This window comes from Lactuca sativa, chromosome 4, assembly GCF_002870075.4.
Source record: "Lactuca sativa cultivar Salinas chromosome 4, Lsat_Salinas_v11, whole genome shotgun sequence".
Lineage (NCBI taxonomy): Eukaryota > Viridiplantae > Streptophyta > Magnoliopsida > Asterales > Asteraceae > Lactuca > Lactuca sativa.
Genome location: NC_056626.2, coordinates 184,092,952 through 184,113,063, shown reverse-complemented (window position 1 = coordinate 184,113,063; position 20,112 = coordinate 184,092,952).

Genomic DNA, 20,112 nt, shown 5'->3' with positions numbered 1-20,112 from the left:
CACCTTATTCACATTTTCCTAAGTAACTAAGATTGGGTATTATTAAGAGTTTAGTTACTTAGTATTTATCATTAATACTTTTAATGAAGGGAGAATTATAGTCCTGTCGAACCCGTTTGGTTAACGACCCTCCACCAGTCAAGGAAGCGGTGGGTGAGAGTGGACACCCATTAAACTGCCATTTTATAGGCAGTAACCTTATACCCCCCCTTATAGACCGGCTTCGTGAATGAGGCCTACTAACGGTAAGACTGACTTTACTCTTATACATATACATATATATATATATATATATATATATATATATATATACACACACACACACACACACACATATATATATATATATATATATATATATATATATATATAATATTAACATATAATATTATAAAGTATAAGGGTTGAATTTTAACTTTTAAAATTCTAAGGGCTAACTTGGAGTTAAAGTATTCATAAGTGAAAACTTTTCAAATTCCAAAACTTGAGGGAAAGTTTTGAAACTATTCAAAACTCTTGGATTTTCATAACTTATGAGTTTTAATTAAAGCTTAACTTTTAATGAAGTGACTCTTGGACATCCATAACTTGAGATGGAGCCATAAAAACTATTTATAAGGAAAGAATCTTCATTTTTTTTTGTAACCTAAGGCATTTTTATGAGTTTTTAAGATTCATAAATGTGACTTTTCATATAACTTGAGGACAAGTTACAAAAACACATTTTATGAACAACTTTTAGATTAATTTGTATTGAAAACTATTAACACATATTTTTCATTAATCTAAAAAATAACTCACAAAACAAGGTAACACAAAAAAAACTTTTGGATTCCATAACTTATGGAGTTTAATGTTTCTTTTAAGATGTAACTTTTCATGTTCCATAACTTAAGAACAAGTTAAGGAATTCTTTAAAACATTAAGACCGAGTTTTGTAAATCCATAAAAAACTTTGAATCAATTTTTTTTAAAACCTTTTCATATCCATAACTTATGGAGGTTTCAAAAAACTCTTTAGATCAAACTTTTAAAACTAATAAAATAATCATATAATTTTATCTTTTACTAAATTTTACCTAATTCAACTCATATAGAAAATGATTCAAATTTTACAAATAATTAGTTTTTCACAAAAACAAGTAATTATCTTCAAATTTGACAAACGTCATGTTTTTTTTTCTTTTTTTTTTTCCAACTTTGAAAATAAAACATTTGCATTAATATAACAGAAAACAACCGATGGCTCTGATACCATTGTTGGGTTTTGAGCATTCTAACACTCCTATGGTGTACATGCAACCCTATAAACATTGGATCTATGTTTTCTCTATTATACATGCAAATAAGAACTTTCCAAGGCTTAAATCCTAACTAGCATATTATGAAGCAACTATACTACAAAGACTAGTTAGATGACATACCTTTTGGTGTAGCTTGATGTCTTCAAGCTTTAAGAGCTTAGCCCCAATAGTGTAGAAGCCTCAAGTGGAATCACAAATCACCAAAACACCTTGGAAGACTTTAGAGAATATGGATACTTGGCTCTCTCTAGTGAAATCGGCTAGCCCTTTTTAGTGTACCCACACTAGTGCCAATTTCACCAACCAATGACATCTTTATATAGCATGGAAACTAGGGTTAAACCCATGACCTTTCATTTCATATGATCCATGGGTGAAACACTCCATGGACTATCCATGAAAGCTTAGCCCAACCTAAATAAACTTGGCCCATTCCATATATATAACAGTCCATATGTAATTAGTTCATTTTGATCACTTAAGTAATTCTAAATTAATTCTTGATCAGTACTAATTAAATAATATGATTCCATATTAATATATTAGAACTTATAATATATTAATATTAATCATAAATATACTATTCTCAAAAGATTATCCATATAAATTGTGTCGGTGAAGTGCAACCCAAATGGACCATGCCGGGTCGGGTCAAGTACATACCAAATATAGTTATGGACTTAGGCATTAATCCAACATTATTGTCTAAGGCTGTAACTGATGGGTTTTAGCCATATGAACATTCCTATGTGCACATGCAAACCCTAATGCTTGGATCTAGGTCTCTCTAATTAAACATGCATTCAATCCAAGACTTCTAATGGCTAATAGACTATAATAACAATATGAAATCAGAATTAGAAGTTTACCTTGAATCACTTGCTTGATCGTCTTGTTCTTGGAGCTTTAGAGTCACAATTGTCACTCCTCTAATGGCTTACAAACACCAACTAGCAAGATGATGATTTGAGAGAGAGGAGAGGGAAGTGAAAATCGGCCAGGGTTTCTTTCTAAAGCACAAGTGTCGATTTCCCTTGACCCCTAGGGTCTATTTATACTAATGAGGCTCCTAGGGTTTCACCCTTAAACCCTAATTGGATAACTTAGGCCCTAAGAAAGCCAATCCCCTTCATGATAAGCCTTTGGACGATTTTCAAGGCCTATCCAAAGTCCTTAAAACCGTCCACCATTATCTATAAGGGATTTACAGCCCAAAGTACAACTATCATACACTTGATAGTTTATGCCCCTTTATTCAATTAATCTCTTTAAGTCACCAAATTAATTCTTAATTAGTTGATGACTTATATTAATCAAATAATAACATTATTATTCCTTATATTATTCTCATAATATATTAATAATATTTCTTCTCTCATAATAAATCATCCTATCAAGTTGCTATGGTGAAGGCAACCCAAAAGGACCATGCACAACCGGGTCAAATACTTGCCTAATATAGTTGCAGTCTTAGACACTATTCCAACAGTAACTATATTTGGTAAGTACTTGACCCGGTTGTGCATGGTCCTTTTGGGTTGCCTTCACCATAGCAACTTGACAGGATGATTTGTAAAGAGAGAAGAGATATTATTGTTAATATATTATGAGAGTAATATATTAAAGGAATAATAATATTATTTGATTAATATAAGTCATATATTAATTGAGAATTAATTTAGTGACTTAAAGAGGTTAACTGAATAAAGGGGCATAAATTGTCAAATGTGTGATAGTTGTGTTTTGGGCTATGTATCCTTATGGATATTAGGGTGGACGGATTTTAGGGTTAGGATACCTTAAAATCGTCCAAGCCTCATATCTAGGAGGATCTTCGAATTGATTAGGGCCTAAGTTATTCAATTTGGGTTAAGGGTGTAACCATAGTATCTCATAGTATAAATAGACCCCTTGGGTGAGGGAAATCGGCCATACTCTTGCAAGGAAGAACCCTAGAGCCGATTTCTCACCTCCTCTCTCTCTCTCTCTCTCAAGATCATCCTCTTGCTAGTTGGTGTTTGTAAGCCATTAGAGGAGTGACAATTGTGACTCTAAGCTCCAAGAACAAGAAGTCTAAAGCAAGCAACTCAATGTATTCTTCTAGATCCGATTTCATATAATAAGATTCAATTGTTTACACTAGATCTAGAATTGTGATCCTTGGATACATTGCATGTTCAATTAGAGAAACCTAGATCCAAGCATTTGGGTTTGCATGTGCACATAGGAAAGTTCTTATGGCTCAAACCCATCAGTGGTATCAGAGATTTGATTGATTTCAATTGAATTGATGCTTTGGTTTATTGCTTGTCGCTTGAAAAATTCGATTTTTATGCTTCTGACTGTTGAACTCGGCGATTTCCAATGTGGACTCAGCGAGTAGCTCCAACTCGGCGAGTTCACAGAGGAAATCGGCGAGTTCTAGCACCAGAAAGAGCCAATCTCGGGATTTATTGCTCTTTTGCTTGAGGATACTTGCCTTAATTGTTTTGGGTCATTAAAATCCGAATTTTATGATACATTGGAGTATATTCTTGACCAAACAAAAGATAATTACCATTTAATTTAATAATAATTTCCTTATATGATAATAATTGATTATTTGAATTAAATTGGTGAATTGTCTTGCAAGTAATATTAATTAGATCAAATTTAAATAATCTAATTAGTTGATTTGTATTATTTGGTATTTGATCCTCATGTTTTGAAAAGTTTAAAACTTGTCCTCAAGTTTTGAAATTTAAGTTTTGCGATTAAAAGTTTAATTTGAATAATTTAAATTTCAAACTCTAGAATTTTACAAGTTTAAATTTCAACACTATACTATTATATTATTACAAGCTTAATATATATATATATATATATATATATATATATATATATATATATATATATATGTATAATTTAAAAATGCTAGTCTTACCATTAGTAGGCATCATTCATGAAGCCAGTCTATAAGTTGGGTATAAGGTTGCTGCCTATAAAATGGCGCTTAATGGATGTACACTCACACCTACCACTTGCTTGACTGGTGGAGGGTCGTTAGCCGAACGGGTAGGATAGGGCAATCCTCTCCTCATTAATAAGAATAATGAATTTATATAAAGTAACTAAACGTGTTTCATAAAAATCCCAATCTTAGTTACTTTAGGAAAAGTGAATTGATGCAATCCCATGAAATTACACTTTGCACCCTTGTTAAGATACTAGTGGAGCGTGTGTGGTTAACCGGCACAGTAATTGACGGATCGAACTTTAGCGAATGGATAAGATACATTCGCATGATCGCACGTTACGAGGACAAAGAGTATGTTCTCGATGAAAAGCTCGAGAAGATCAATCTAGATATTGCTACTCCCGAACAAATGGCTGTCTTTGAGACCCATGAGCGTGATGCAACAAAAGTCCATTGCATCATGCAGGCCATGATGAACTCCGAATTCCAAAAGTCCTATGAGGAAATGTATCCTTATGAGATGCATCTAGACTTGATGGAAAGATACCACCAAAGCGCGAGGCAAGAGCGCTATGAGATCATAACGAATATGATCACTGCTAAAATGGGAAGTGGAGAGTCTCTAACCTTGCACTTGCAAAAGATGCAAAGGTATGTTGATCGTCTTCGCAAGTTGAATGTCAAGTTTGGGGAATATTTGACTATTGACATTGTTCTTCACTCCTTGCCCTCATGCTACAACCAATTTTGGATGACCTACCACATGAACAAAGAAGAAGTCACCCTAAGCAAACTCCAAGGGCTCCTAAGGACTGCTGAGAGCAACCTCAAGGACAAGTCTGTTGCACTAACTCCCAATCCACTCGCTACTCCTGTTTTGGCTATTGGGCAGGGAAGGGCAAGAAGAGGAAGGCTTCTTCAAAGAACCACCGCAAGGGAAAGTCCCAAGATGGTTCCTCTTCTAGTGGGACCAAGGTTGATCCTGCTAAGCCCAACCCAAACCCAAAGGAGGCAGAGTGCCATCATTGCCACAAAATAGGGCATTGGAAGAGAAGCTGCCCGGAATATCTACAAGCCATCAAGGATGGGAAGATCAAGCCATCTTTCGCAGGTATTTACACAATTAAATCTAATGATTCATCTCATGCTATTTCTTGGGTTCTTGATATAGGATGTGGTTATCACATTTCTTCTGATTTGCACGGACTAGGAAGAAATAGGGATGTAGAGGGTGGAAGAATAAATCTAATCATGGGGAATAGAAGATCGTTTCCTGTGACTAAGATTGGAGTGTATTGTTTAGTTCTTAGTAATGGATTGAATTTAGATTTAAATAATTGTTGTTACTCGCTAGATATGGCAAGAAACATCATTTCTTTTCATGGTTTATTAAGACAAGGATTTAGATATTCGTTTAATAATGAGAATGGTTCGATTTATGCTTATCTAAATGGTGTTTTATATTTTGAAGTTATGCCTTGCAATGGAATTTATGAAACTGTCATGGTTGTAGATAACCTAGGAAATGATGTGTTGTGTATGCATTCTTCCAGTAGTATGGATAAAGCATCCTTGTGGCATTGTCGTCTTGGACATGTCAACAACAAGTGCATAGCCCAACTCCAAAAGGATGGAGTGTTGGAGCCATTCGACCTTAGGGAAGATGACACGTGCGAATCATGTTTACTTGGAAAGATGACCAAGCCACCCTTCATTGGCGCTTGTGATAGGGGTGAGGGTTTATTGGATCTCATACACACCGACGTGTGTGGGCCCTTTAGATCCACCACAAAGGATGGGAACCGCTTCTACACGACTTTCACCGATGATTATATAGATATGTGTATATTTACTTAATCAAGCATAAGTCGGAAACATTTGAAAAATTCAAAGAGTTCAAACATCATGTGGAGAATCAATTGGGCAGGAAAATCAAGATGCTTCGATCCGATTGTGGAGGAGAGTACCTAAGTCTTGAATTCCACGACTATCTCAAGGAATGCGGAATAGTTTCGCAATTGACGCCACTTAGTACACCGCAGTTGAATGGTGTGGCAGAAAGGCGTAATCGAACCCTATTAGACATGTTTCGTTCTATGATGAGTCATGCTTCACTACCTATCTCATTCTGGGGGTATGCCTTAGAGACTGCCGCCCATATCCTTAATTGAGTCCATACAAAGAAGGTTGCCAAAACACCTCACGAGATGTGGTCAGGGAAAGCTCCCTCGTTGGCACATATCAAGGTTTGGGGCTGTGAAGTTTTTGTCAGACGAGAAACTCACGACAAGCTCGAACCTCGTAGTGAGCAATGTATTTTCATCAGCTACCCGCAGAAATCCTTTGGATATCTCTTCTATAGACCGAGTGAAAATGTTGTATTCGTTGCAACGAGAGGGGTTTTTCGAGAGCGAGAACTCATAAGCCAAGGGGACAGTGGGAGGCAAATCGATCTTGAAGAGATTCAAGAGTCAAGCGATGAAGGAACCTCTAACGCTGATGCTCAACTCGAGGAGGAAACTCAGGTTGAACCAATTGACGAGTCCTTACCTCTTAGACGTTCCGAAAGAGTTAGAGTTCAACCCCAGTTTTATGGCTTTCATATTACTACCGAAGGGGACACGTATATTAGTGATGGTACACTAATAAATTTAGATGAACCTAATAGCTATAAGGAAGCCATGGCAGGCCCAGAATCTGTGAAATGGAAAGAGGCAATGGACAACGAGATTCAGTCCATGGCGACCGTGTGCTACTGAAGGTCTCACCCTGGAAAGGCGTGATACGCTTTGGGAAGCGTGGAAAGCTAAATCCTAGGTACATTGGACCCTTCGAAATCATTTCGAGAGTTGGTCCAGTGGCCTACAAACTCCAACTTCCAATCGAGCTTAACAAAGTGCATCCAGTATTCCACGTGTCGAACCTGAAAAAGTGTTTGTCCGACGAAACACTTGTAATTCCACTCGATGAAATCGCGTTAAATGAAAATCTCAACTTTGTGGAAGAACCCGTCGAGATCATGGATAGGGAAGTTAAAAGGACCAAGCAGAGTCGCATTCCAATAGTAAAAGTTCGATGGAATGCTAAGAGAGGACCCGAATTCACATGGGAACGGGAAGACCAAATGCTACAGAAGTATCCGCATCTCTTCCTCAGCCCCTAAAACTCTTACCTTGTATTAAATTTCGGGACGAAATTCCCTCTAACGGGGGGATGATGTAACAACCCGTTATTTCCAGGCATTATAAACCGAGTCTTGTAACCCCCTTTTTGAATGTAATGGGAATATCATCGATAAATGAATTATTCAAAGGCTCTGATTTGGAGTACGCTATGTAGTAGATATCGTCTTAAAAGGTTCCAAATATATAAAGAACGTCCCAATCTGACTTCGCATGGGGAAGTTATGATTTTTCAAAGAAATTCCTTAAAAACGATTAGTTATAAAATAAATAATAAAAATAATTTTTGGATTTTGCCAACGGAGTCTAAACGAAAGTTGTAGATCGTAGTCTCACCTACGCGTGGATATAAAGACCATCGAAAACGGAGTTCGTATGAAGAAGATATGGATTTTTGAAGTTTATTAAATAAATTAATTATTTATTTAATTCAAAATTCGGATATTATCCGAAGAGGAGTCAGCGTCCTTCTCCGAAGTAGGCGCTGCGTACTCCTGTACGCCCCGCGTAACCGAGAGGATTGGCCTCGGATCGTCCACGTCGCCATATCCGAGGAAGCCGACCCGTCCGACCCGTCCGACCCGTCCGAACCGACGTCCCATCCGACCCGGCGTCCCATCCGACCCACCTCCCCAGCAACCCGTCCCATCCGACCCGAGAACCCAAGAACCCGTCCCATCCGAACCGAGGCAGTCGAGGCTTCGGTCATGCATGACGTACGCGTACGCAGCGCGTACGAGCGTACGCCCCGCGTACCGAGGCAGACCTGCCTTCCTATAAATAGAATGCGAGGGTTTCCAAAGAAAGTGTTCATTTCTCTTCTCTCTCTCTCAGCATTTCCTCGTTTTCCGTGTCCGTTCAAACCCGAAGCTCTGGTCTTTTTGGCTCAAGTCTCGAAGGCCGATTCTACTCCCGAGATTCCCGAGAATCCCAAGAAAAATCAGTTTCCCGAGACGAAACTCTGCCCGGTTTTCCACCTCACAATCTTCAAACTATCAAGTGAGTTCATATCCCCTTCGAACACTCTTTAAATACATTTTAAATGTTTTATACTCTTTTTGGGGAGGAATACAAGTAAACACATGACTAAAATCGTGTGAAACATTAACCTTTTCATATACTTTTCATACTGTTGTTTTAACTATCTTGTGAAGTTATTATGATACAAAACCCCTCACAACACAGCTTTACCCTCTTTGGGATATAATATGTTTATAAATAGAAATATGTTTTATTTATACGTTTACATACAAACACATCATATCAAGGGTAACATTCTTTACTAAGTCATTTCATGCATTCAAAGAACTTATGATTATGCTTTGTCAAACATTGTGAAAGGGGTTAAACTTTGCATACAAACTACTACCTTATTACGGACTTAGTTGAGAATCCATGAGTCGTGTATATCTTCAAACGTTACTTTCTTTATTAGAAAATAATGCTACAAGTCCTGTCTATAACCAGAGTCTCCCGTTCGGAGAACGTGTCAAATGTGTATAGATCTATACGGGAAGTCATGATCCCGCGCCCTGACTGTTAGCTACAGTCCGTCTTTTGGGGTGACAGTTGTCATAACGCTACGACGCCTGAAGAACGTCGCTACAGGCATATTATGTTTAGTATGGTTATAAAACTCATCGGATATACAATTATTATGGTATTATGCTTTTATGAACAAGTAGTCATTAAAACTACTCTTCATTTAATAAGGGTGATTTTCGTATAGCTTTACTATGTAAAACTATGACACGACTTACAAGCACGTCGCTTGCTTGCAATTTTCGGTCTTCAAGACTGCCAGTTATGTCAGGAAAATAAGGGTTTTTCCTGTATACAAAACAAACAACTAATAGGAAAATAAGGGATTTTCTCGGTACAAATAGTTGCAATTTACATCATGAACATCCATATGCATCTCATACTTTTATAGGAAAATAAGGGTTTTTCTGGAAAACATGCAAACACTTTCGAATGGCATACATTTTCTCAAAACACTACTTATGAACTCACCAACTTAAATGTTGACACTTTTTCTTTGAAATAACTTGTATTCACAGGAAACCGCTAGCCAGGTAGCAACTACTTCTGAAGACTAACGCACTGGCGTTAGTAACATATTTTGGATCACCATTTTATATTTGATTTCTTTTGCAAACATGTAACACCTACAATCATGTAAACTTTTCAAACATATTTATATTATGGTGGTGTGTACTTTCCTTTCTATGAACTGTTATGATACTGAATATGACGTCCTCCGCCCCCGAACGATTCCGCCGTTCTGGTTTGGGGTGTGACAGATTGGTATCAGAGCATCGTTTATAGTGAATTAATTATATCAAAACCATTTTTTTTTATATACAACTATAAACTCAACTGGGCAAAAACACTCTGAGAAGAGTCATACTTTCGAAATTAAATCTATTTAGTTTTTGTAAGTAAGCATGCATTCATTTAATAATAAATAACAGTTCCACATCGTACCATATTAGAAGTATTATTAATGAGTTGTACAGTACAGGTACGCCTTGGGACACGTAATCGGAACTGGGAAGGATATAGCCTGATCAACTATATTTGTCCGAGAGCCGACTAACGTGTGCCGAGGGGTGTCTGCAGTGGACAACAAATTTTAAAAACTTACCAAACCGTTATTAGAATCAAACACAATAATTTAAATGCTATAGGAGTAATTGCTATTTAAACTAACTTACATGTTTTGCATGTTCCGACTTTATTCAATTCTTATGACCCTATTTCTCGTACAGTCAAATGGCTGGATTTCACCACCCCAATGACCCCTACTTTCCCAACCAAGGCAACGGAGGATGGATCGAAGATGATCCAGAAGAGGATGAGGAACCCATAGAATTGGGTGATGACTCCGGTACTGACTCAGAGCCTGAAGTGATCGATCCACCACCCATTCAACCTCCTGTCCATGTGAGGAACTTCCAAGGACCCACTCCCGTCTGGGGAAGTCACCTACATCATTGGAGCCAACAACAAGGCATACGCCCTCCCTACGACATGTGTCGGGACTTCTACGATGTCCGCGGTGGCAATTCGGCTGATCGAGCACTCCCGGTAATGGTGGGTAAGTTAGCCAACCAGTCCTATCAGTCCGGAGTACAAGCAAGCCGACTCCGGGATATCAACGTGGAAGTGCAGGTTCACACTTCCGATATCCGTAGGCTGGACAAAATACAAGATAATGTTCAACTCCAGTCTGAGGCATTTCAGGCACAGATAATTGCAGCCCTAGCCGAGTTAAGGGAGCAACAAGCCGCTTTTGATCGACGCCTAATGGAATCGAAGCAATCAGATGCGGAGTCAAGCTCCAAACGCAACCTACGTCGCAAGTAGTGCCTGCCAGGATTTCAAATTTTGTTATAAATTAGGACTTCGGATAAGAATTTTCTTTTCGTTAAAACTTTCTGTAATCGGAGACCTTTAGAAAGGTCAAAAAGTTTTGTCTAAACTCGGATGTAACACAACTATATGTTTTATATATATATAGGGCATACCCCCCTTTTCTGGTTTTAAATATGTGTATTCCGTTCAACTCATAAGTGCATCCATTCAAACGTTATTAATAAATCAAGCTCAAAACCCATTGTGGATCAAACCAAATTCTTAATCTATTTAAGGCAGTTAACTCAATATCATTCAACTCACAACCACCAAAACTCATAATATCTCATTTTTTTCCTTTTGACAGAGCAATGCCTCCTCGTAGATCAGCACGTACCAACGCAACCCCACCACCACCTCCACCACTAACTTATGATCCGGCAATGGTCCAGGCTGCGATCACAGCAGCAGTAGCAGCAGCCCTCTCTCAAATAAACTCCAATGCCAATGGAGGTACAGGAAGCAGCACGAATCATCCCAATGGTGGCACCGGCTAGGGCCATGTTAGAGAGTGTACTTACAAGGAGTTCTCCAACTCGAAGCCAAAGACTTTTAATGGCAGTGGCGGAGTCATTGCACTAATGCAATGGTTCGAAAAGACCGAAACTGTCTTCGAGATCTGCTCGTGCCAAGAAACAAGCAAGGTTAAGTTCGCTGCTTGCACCTTCATAGATCGAGCCCTCACTTGGTGGAAAAGCCATGTGAACTCAGTGACGCTCACCGTCGCTAACGCCATGAGTTGGGAAGAACTGAAGGTACTACTACTGGAAGAATACTGCCCAAGGGGTGAAGTGCAAAAGCTTGAGCAGGAGCTCTGGAATTTGAAAATGGTCGGATCTGACCTAGTCGCTTACACAGCTAGGTTCAACGATCTCGCTGCTTTGTGCCCTACCATGGTCAACCCAGAATCAAAGAAGGTTGAAAGGTACATTTGGGGGTTGTCACCCCAGATTCAAGGGCATGTCCTAGCCTCCAACCCTATCACCTACAACAGCGCTAAACGCCTGGCGCAACGACTCATCGACCACGGAGCGAAACAGAGTACCATCACAACAGCCGCAAATCCACCTAGGGAGGCTCAGGGACAGAGTAGGCCTTGGAACAAGAGGAGGGGACAAATCCTCCAGGAGAACCCCAAGAAACAACAAGTGATAGCAACCCACGCTATTACTGTACCTACCAACTCTGCCCCCACAAGTTCATACAATGGAAAGCTACCGAAATGTAACCAGTGCAACTTCCACCATCACGGTCTCTGTCATGGCCTTCAATGCACCAGGTGCAATAAGAAGGGTCATACAGCCCGCTATTGCAAGGAGCCAACCCAACAATCCGCCCCCACTGCTAATACCGGAGTAAGCCGCGCTTGCTTTGAGTGCGGGAACACAGGGCACTACCGCAAGGACTGCCCGAAGGCAAACAACAGGAATACCGGCGGAAGAGGCCGAGTTTTCGCAATGGGACAAGATGAAGCCATTGCGGACCCTACTGTTGTTACGGGTACGTTTCTTCTCGATAACTCGTATGCATGCATTTTGTTTGATAGTGGAGCGGAAAGGAGTTTTGTGAGTCACGACTTTAAAAGCATGCTAAAACCAATACCACAATCATTAAGTGAACCGTTCATAGTAGAAATGGCCAACGGGAAAACTGAAGGCACTAAAGAGATATACTTAAACTGCACCCTAACTCTGAACGATAATCCCTTTCAAATCAACCTCATGCCAGTCTCGATTAAGAGTTTCGATGTCATCATTGGCATGGATTGGCTGAGTTCGCATCGTGCGGACATTCTATGTTACGATAAGGCCGTTCGCCTTAATCTGCCAACCGGCGAAACCTTCCTTGTCTTGGGCGACAAACCTAGTACCACTCTTAGAATCATCTCAAGTATCCAAGCTCAGAAGCACTTACGAAAGGAGTGTCACGCATTTCTTGCACATGTTGTAGACGTGAAACGCGAAGTCCGGGACATCAAGGATGTGCCCGACGTATGCGATTTTCCCGATGTATTTCCCGAGGACCTTCCAGGGATACCACCTGTAAGACAAGTCGAATTCAGAATCGATCTGATTCCCGGAGCTACCCCAGTAGCCAAAGCACCCTATCGATTAGCCCCGGCAGAGATGCAGGAGCTATCCAGTCAACTGAATGAACTACTGGAAAAAGGATTCATCAGACCGAGCTTCTCACCTTGGGGAGCACCCGTGTTGTTTGTGAAAAAGAAAGATGGATCGTTCAGGATGTGCATCGACTATAGAGAACTCAACAAACTGACGGTCAAGAATCGTTATCCTCTACCACGCATAGATGATCTATTCGACCAACTGCAAGGGGCGAGCTATTTTTCTAAGATCGATCTGAGGTCCGGGTATCACCAGTTACGAGTGCTAGAGGAGGATGTGCCGAAGACCGCCTTCCGAACTCGTTACGGACATTACGAGTTCGTGGTGATGCCATTCGGATTGACCAATGCGCCCGCAGTCTTCATGGATCTGATGAATAGAGTATGCCGACCTTACTTGGATCAGTTCGTCATCGTTTTCATTGACGACATCCTAATCTACTCCCGAAGTAAGAAAGAACATGGCGATCATCTGCGACAAGTCCTAGGGACATTAAGAAAAGAGAAACTTTATGCGAAGTTCTCGAAATGTGAATTTTGGATCCGAAGAGTCGAATTCTTAGGACACGTGGTAAGCGAAGAGGGAATCCACGTGGACCCATCCAAAATTAAGGCCATTGAGAACTGGTCAGCACCGAAGACTCCTACAGAAATTCGCCAATTTCTAGGTCTCGCTGGCTACTACCGCAGGTTCATTCAGAACTTCTCACGAATAGCGAAGCCTCTTACAACCCTAACCCAGAAAGGTGTGGCCTTTGACTGGGAAGAGAAACAAGAAAGAGCGTTCCAAACGCTCAAACGAGCCTTGTGCACCGCACCAATACTATCCCTTCCCGAAGGAATAGAAGACTTCGTAGTTTATTGCGATGCATCAAACCAAGGACTCGGATGTGTTCTGATGCAGCGAGGTAAGGTCATCGCCTACGCCTCGAGACAGTTGAAAACACATGAGGTTAACTACACGACCCACGATCTTGAGCTAGGAGCAGTAGTGTTTGCTCTGAAGATCTGGAGACATTACTTGTATGGAACGAAGAGCACTATCTTTACCGACCACAAGAGCTTACAACACATTTTCGACCAGAAGGAGCTCAACATGAGACAACGGCGATGGGTCGAGCTACTCAGTGATTACGAATGCGATATTCGCTATCATCCGGGAAAAGCAAACGTCGTAGCCGATGCCCTTAGTCGAAAGGAGTACTCAGGCCGGAGAGTGAAGTCATTAGCTATGTCGATCCATTCGCACCTATCAACGCAAGTCAAGGAAGCTCAATTAGAGGCCTTGAAACCCGAAAACGTGGCAGGTGAGGCCCTTAGGGGAATGGACAAGAACTTAGAAATCAAGAGTGACGGAGCACGCTACCTCATGAACCGGATCTGGACACCAAAGTTTGGGGGATTCAGAGAGGTAGTTATGAGCGAGGCACACAGGACCCCATACTCCGTACACCCAGGGTCAGACAAGATGTATCTAGATCTCAAGCAACTCTACTGGTGGCCAAACATGAAAGCGGAGATCGCTACGTACGTGGGCAAGTGTTTAACTTGCGCCAAAATAAAAATAGAACACCAAAAACCCTCAGGCCTACTCCAACAACCTGAAATACCTGAGTGGAAATGGGAGCAGATTTCCATGGACTTCATAACCAAACTGCCCAAAACTCAGAGTGGCCAAGATACTATTTGGGTAATCGTCGACAGATTAACCAAGTCAACCCATTTCTTACCTATCAAGGAAACCGATAGGATGGAAAAACTATCAAGAACCTATATCCGGGAGATCGTACGACTTCATGGGGTACCAATGTCCATCATCTCAGATAGAGACAGCAGGTTCACTTCCAGATTTTGGCAATCACTGCAAAAATCCATGGGAACGAGGTTGGACATGAGTACAACATACCACCCTCAAACTGACGGACAGAGTGAGAGGACGATCCAAACCTTGGAAGACATGTTGCGAGCATGTGTAATCGACTTTGGCAAGGCATGGGATATTCACTTGCCTTTGGTCGAGTTCTCTTATAACAATAGTTATCATACTAGTATCAAGACCGCTCCGTTCGAAGCCCTTTACGGCCGTAAGTGCAGATCACCCCTGTGCTGGACGGAAGTGGGCGACACCCAATTGGCAAAGGGTCTAGTCACTAAAAGCAACCTTACTGGTCCAGAGATCATCAGAGAAACTACCGAAAAGATCGTGCAAATACGAGAACGACTGAAGTCCTCAAGGGATAGGCAAAAGAGCTATGCCGACAGGAGACGTAAACCCTTGGAATTCCAGATTGGCGACCGTGTGCTACTGAAGGTCTCACCCTGGAAAGGCGTGATACGCTTTGGGAAGCGTGGAAAGCTAAATCCCAGGTACATTGGACCCTTCGAAATCATTTCGAGAGTTGGTCCAGTGGCCTACAAACTCCAACTTCCAATCGAGCTTAACAAAGTGCATCCAGTATTCCACGTGTCGAACCTGAAAAAGTGTTTGTCCGACGAAACACTTGTAATTCCACTCGATGAAATCGCGTTAAATGAAAATCTCAACTTTGTGGAAGAACCCGTCGAGATCATGGATAGGGAAGTTAAAAGGACCAAGCAGAGTCGCATTCCAATAGTAAAAGTTCGATGGAATGCTAAGAGAGGACCCGAATTCACATGGGAACGGGAAGACCAAATGCTACAGAAGTATCCGCATCTCTTCCTCAGCCCCTAAAACTCTTACCTTGTATTAAATTTCGGGACGAAATTCCCTCTAACGGGGGGATGATGTAACAACCCGTTATTTCCAGGCATTATAAACCGAGTCTTGTAACCCCCTTTTTGAATGTAATGGGAATATCATCGATAAATGAATTATTCAAAGGCTCTGATTTGGAGTACGCTATGTAGTAGATATCGTCTTAAAAGGTTCCAAATATATAAAGAACGTCCCAATCTGACTTCGCATGGGGAAGTTATGATTTTTCAAAGAAATTCCTTAAAAACGATTAGTTATAAAATAAATAATAAAAATAATTTTTGGATTTTGCCAACGGAGTCTAAACGAAAGTTGTAGATCGTAGTCTCACCTACGCGTGGATATAAAGACCATCGAAAACGGAGTTCGTATGAAGAAGATATGGATTTTTGAAGTTTATTAAATAAATTAATTATTTATTTAATTCAAAATTCGGATATTATCCGAAGAGGAGTCAGCGTCCTTCTCCGAAGTAGGCGCTGCGTACTCCTGTACGCCCCGCGTAACCGAGAGGATTGGCCTCGGATCGTCCACGTCGCCATATCCGAGGAAGCCGACCCGTCCGACCCGTCCGACCCGTCCGAACCGACGTCCCATCCGACCCGGCGTCCCATCCGACCCACCTCCCCAGCAACCCGTCCCATCCGACCCGAGAACCCAAGAACCCGTCCCATCCGAACCGAGGCAGTCGAGGCTTCGGTCATGCATGACGTACGCGTACGCAGCGCGTACGAGCGTACGCCCCGCGTACCGAGGCAGACCTGCCTTCCTATAAATAGAATGCGAGGGTTTCCAAAGAAAGTGTTCATTTCTCTTCTCTCTCTCTCAGCATTTCCTCGTTTTCCGTGTCCGTTCAAACCCGAAGCTCTGGTCTTTTTGGCTCAAGTCTCGAAGGCCGATTCTACTCCCGAGATTCCCGAGAATCCCAAGAAAAATCAGTTTCCCGAGACGAAACTCTGCCCGGTTTTCCACCTCACAATCTTCAAACTATCAAGTGAGTTCATATCCCCTTCGAACACTCTTTAAATACATTTTAAATGTTTTATACTCTTTTTGGGGAGGAATACAAGTAAACACATGACTAAAATCGTGTGAAACATTAACCTTTTCATATACTTTTCATACTGTTGTTTTAACTATCTTGTGAAGTTATTATGATACAAAACCCCTCACAACACAGCTTTACCCTCTTTGGGATATAATATGTTTATAAATAGAAATATGTTTTATTTATACGTTTACATACAAACACATCATATCAAGGGTAACATTCTTTACTAAGTCATTTCATGCATTCAAAGAACTTATGATTATGCTTTGTCAAACATTGTGAAAGGGGTTAAACTTTGCATACAAACTACTACCTTATTACGGACTTAGTTGAGAATCCATGAGTCGTGTATATCTTCAAACGTTACTTTCTTTATTAGAAAATAATGCTACAAGTCCTGTCTATAACCAGAGTCTCCCGTTCGGAGAACGTGTCAAATGTGTATAGATCTATACGGGAAGTCATGATCCCGCGCCCTGACTGTTAGCTACAGTCCGTCTTTTGGGGTGACAGTTGTCATAACGCTACGACGCCTGAAGAACGTCGCTACAGGCATATTATGTTTAGTATGGTTATAAAACTCATCGGATATACAATTATTATGGTATTATGCTTTTATGAACAAGTAGTCATTAAAACTACTCTTCATTTAATAAGGGTGATTTTCGTATAGCTTTACTATGTAAAACTATGACACGACTTACAAGCATGTCGCTTGCTTGCAATTTTCGGTCTTCAAGACTGCCAGTTATGTCAGGAAAATAAGGGTTTTTCCTGTATACAAAACAAACAACTAATAGGAAAATAAGGGATTTTCTCGGTACAAATAGTTGCAATTTACATCATGAACATCCATATGCATCTCATACTTTTATAGGAAAATAAGGGTTTTTCTGGAAAACATGCAAACACTTTCGAATGGCATACATTTTCTCAAAACACTACTTATGAACTCACCAACTTAAATGTTGACACTTTTTCTTTGAAATAACTTGTATTCACAGGAAACCGCTAGCCAGGTAGCAACTACTTCTGAAGACTAACGCACTGGCGTTAGTAACATATTTTGGATCACCATTTTATATTTGATTTCTTTTGCAAACATGTAACACCTACAATCATGTAAACTTTTCAAACATATTTATATTATGGTGGTGTGTACTTTCCTTTCTATGATCTGTTATGATACTGAATATGACGTCCTCCGCCCCCGAACGATTCCGCCGTTCTGGTTTGGGGGTGTGACAGATAGTGTGAGAACGAAGTAAGAGACTAATAGGACTTAGTCTAATACTTACTTGGATAAGGTACTAAGACGTTTTAGTATGGAAAACTCGAAGAAGGGAGAACTACTGATACAGAGTAATGCCAAATTGAGTAAGACTCAAAGTCCGAGTACAGAAGCCGAGATAGCTGAGATGAGCCGAGTACCCTACGCTTCTGCAGTTGGCTCAATCATGTATGCTATGACTTGTACTCGCCCTGATGTGGCCTTTGCTTTGAGCATGGTCAGTAGATATCAAGGGAACCCTGGCAGAGCTCATTGGATTGCAGTCAAGAATATACTTAAGTACCTTCGGAGGACCAAGGAATGGTTTTTAGTCCTCGGAGGGAGTGATGACTTAAAGGTGCGAGGGTATAGTGACGCAAGCTTCCAGACCAACAGGGACAACTACCGTTCGCAATTGGGTTGGGTCTTTACCCTTAATGGAGGAGCAGTGACTTGGAAAAGTTCCAAGAAAGAGACCGTAGTTGATTCAACGTGCGAATCAGAGTACATTGCAGCGAGCGAAGCGTCAAAGGAGGTGATGTGGTTGAAGAACTTCATTGGTGACCTTGGAGTTGTGCCTACCATAAAGGAGCCTATGGAAATTTTCTGTGATAATGAAGGAGTGGTTGCCTTGACCAAGTAACCGAGGGATCATGGTAGATCTTGGCATAACGACAGAAAATATCACTTTATTAGACATTGAGTAGAAGAAGGACACCTGGTAGTAAAGATGGTATCTTCAGAGGTAGGGTTAAGCATCTGCAGCATGCTAGGAGCATTGGGCTGAAAGACGATATTAGTTTAGATTAGATAGTTTGGAAACATGTAATAGATAAATGTAATTGACATTTGATGATTAGATAAAGGAGTATTATTTATAAGTAAAGCTACTATCTCATGTTAATTGTTTAACTATTTTTTCACTTTGCATGTTTTAACTTCCTGAATAGTTGAGTTATTAAGAATAATCGAATTATTCGAATGGTCCACAATCGTTCATATGTTGGAAGTAGGTATGAATGAAGATTGTCATGAATTGGTGTGTAGATTGTCTAAAAAGTATTAGACATAGCAAAGTTTTGCTGCAATGTTCATGAGTGCTTATGAACAAGTTTTGAGCATTGGAATAAACCCGCGCTTGCTGGAATCACTTTATAGAACGTAACGCAAGTGATCGCTATAAGATAATATCATATGGTCTTAAAACCATGATATATGGTTTATTGTTTATTAATTGGTTGTGCATTGACAATACGAAACCGCATCAGTAAATTGATGTCCTAAAACGCATTTTTGTGTATAGTTGATTAGTAAATAGTAAATGCATATAAGTCGAAGTTTATCTATTACTTTTATCCTAAGAGGGTAAAAGCGATATCAGGGCCCCTCAATGATTTGATTTAACTTGTGTGCCGGTCCCGGTCAGGACTGATTGATACGTTCAATTAAGTTCTATGTCAAATGAATCTGAGATCGAGAAACCAACTGTTGGACAATAAGTTCCATAAGATTGTCCACACAATATCTAAACAGGGGACTGTACGATCCCTTATCTAAAGGACAGGATACTGATAAGATCAGAGTTTAACAACGTCTTTGAGAGCTACGATTGCTAATCGGATTGTGTTTACATATATAGTTACTAGACTTATCCAAGTGGGAGAGTGTTGGATTAGTGTCTAAGGTTGTAACTATATTTGGTAAGTACTTGACCTGGTTGTGCATGGTCCTTTTGGGTTGCCTTCACCATAGCAACTTGACAAGATGATTTGTAAAGAGAGAAGAGATATTATTGTTAATATATTATGAGAGTTATATATTAAAGGAATAATAATATTATTTGATTAATATAAGTCATATATTAATTGAGAATTAATTTAGTGACTTAAAGAGTTTAATTGAATAAAGGGGCATAAACTGTCAAATGTGTGATAGTTGTGTTTTGGGCTATGTATCCTTATGGATATTAGGGTGGACGGATTTTAGGGTTAGGATACCTTAGAATCGTCTAAGCCTCATATCTAGGAGGATCTTTGGATTGCTTAAGGCCTAAGTTATTCAATTAGGGTT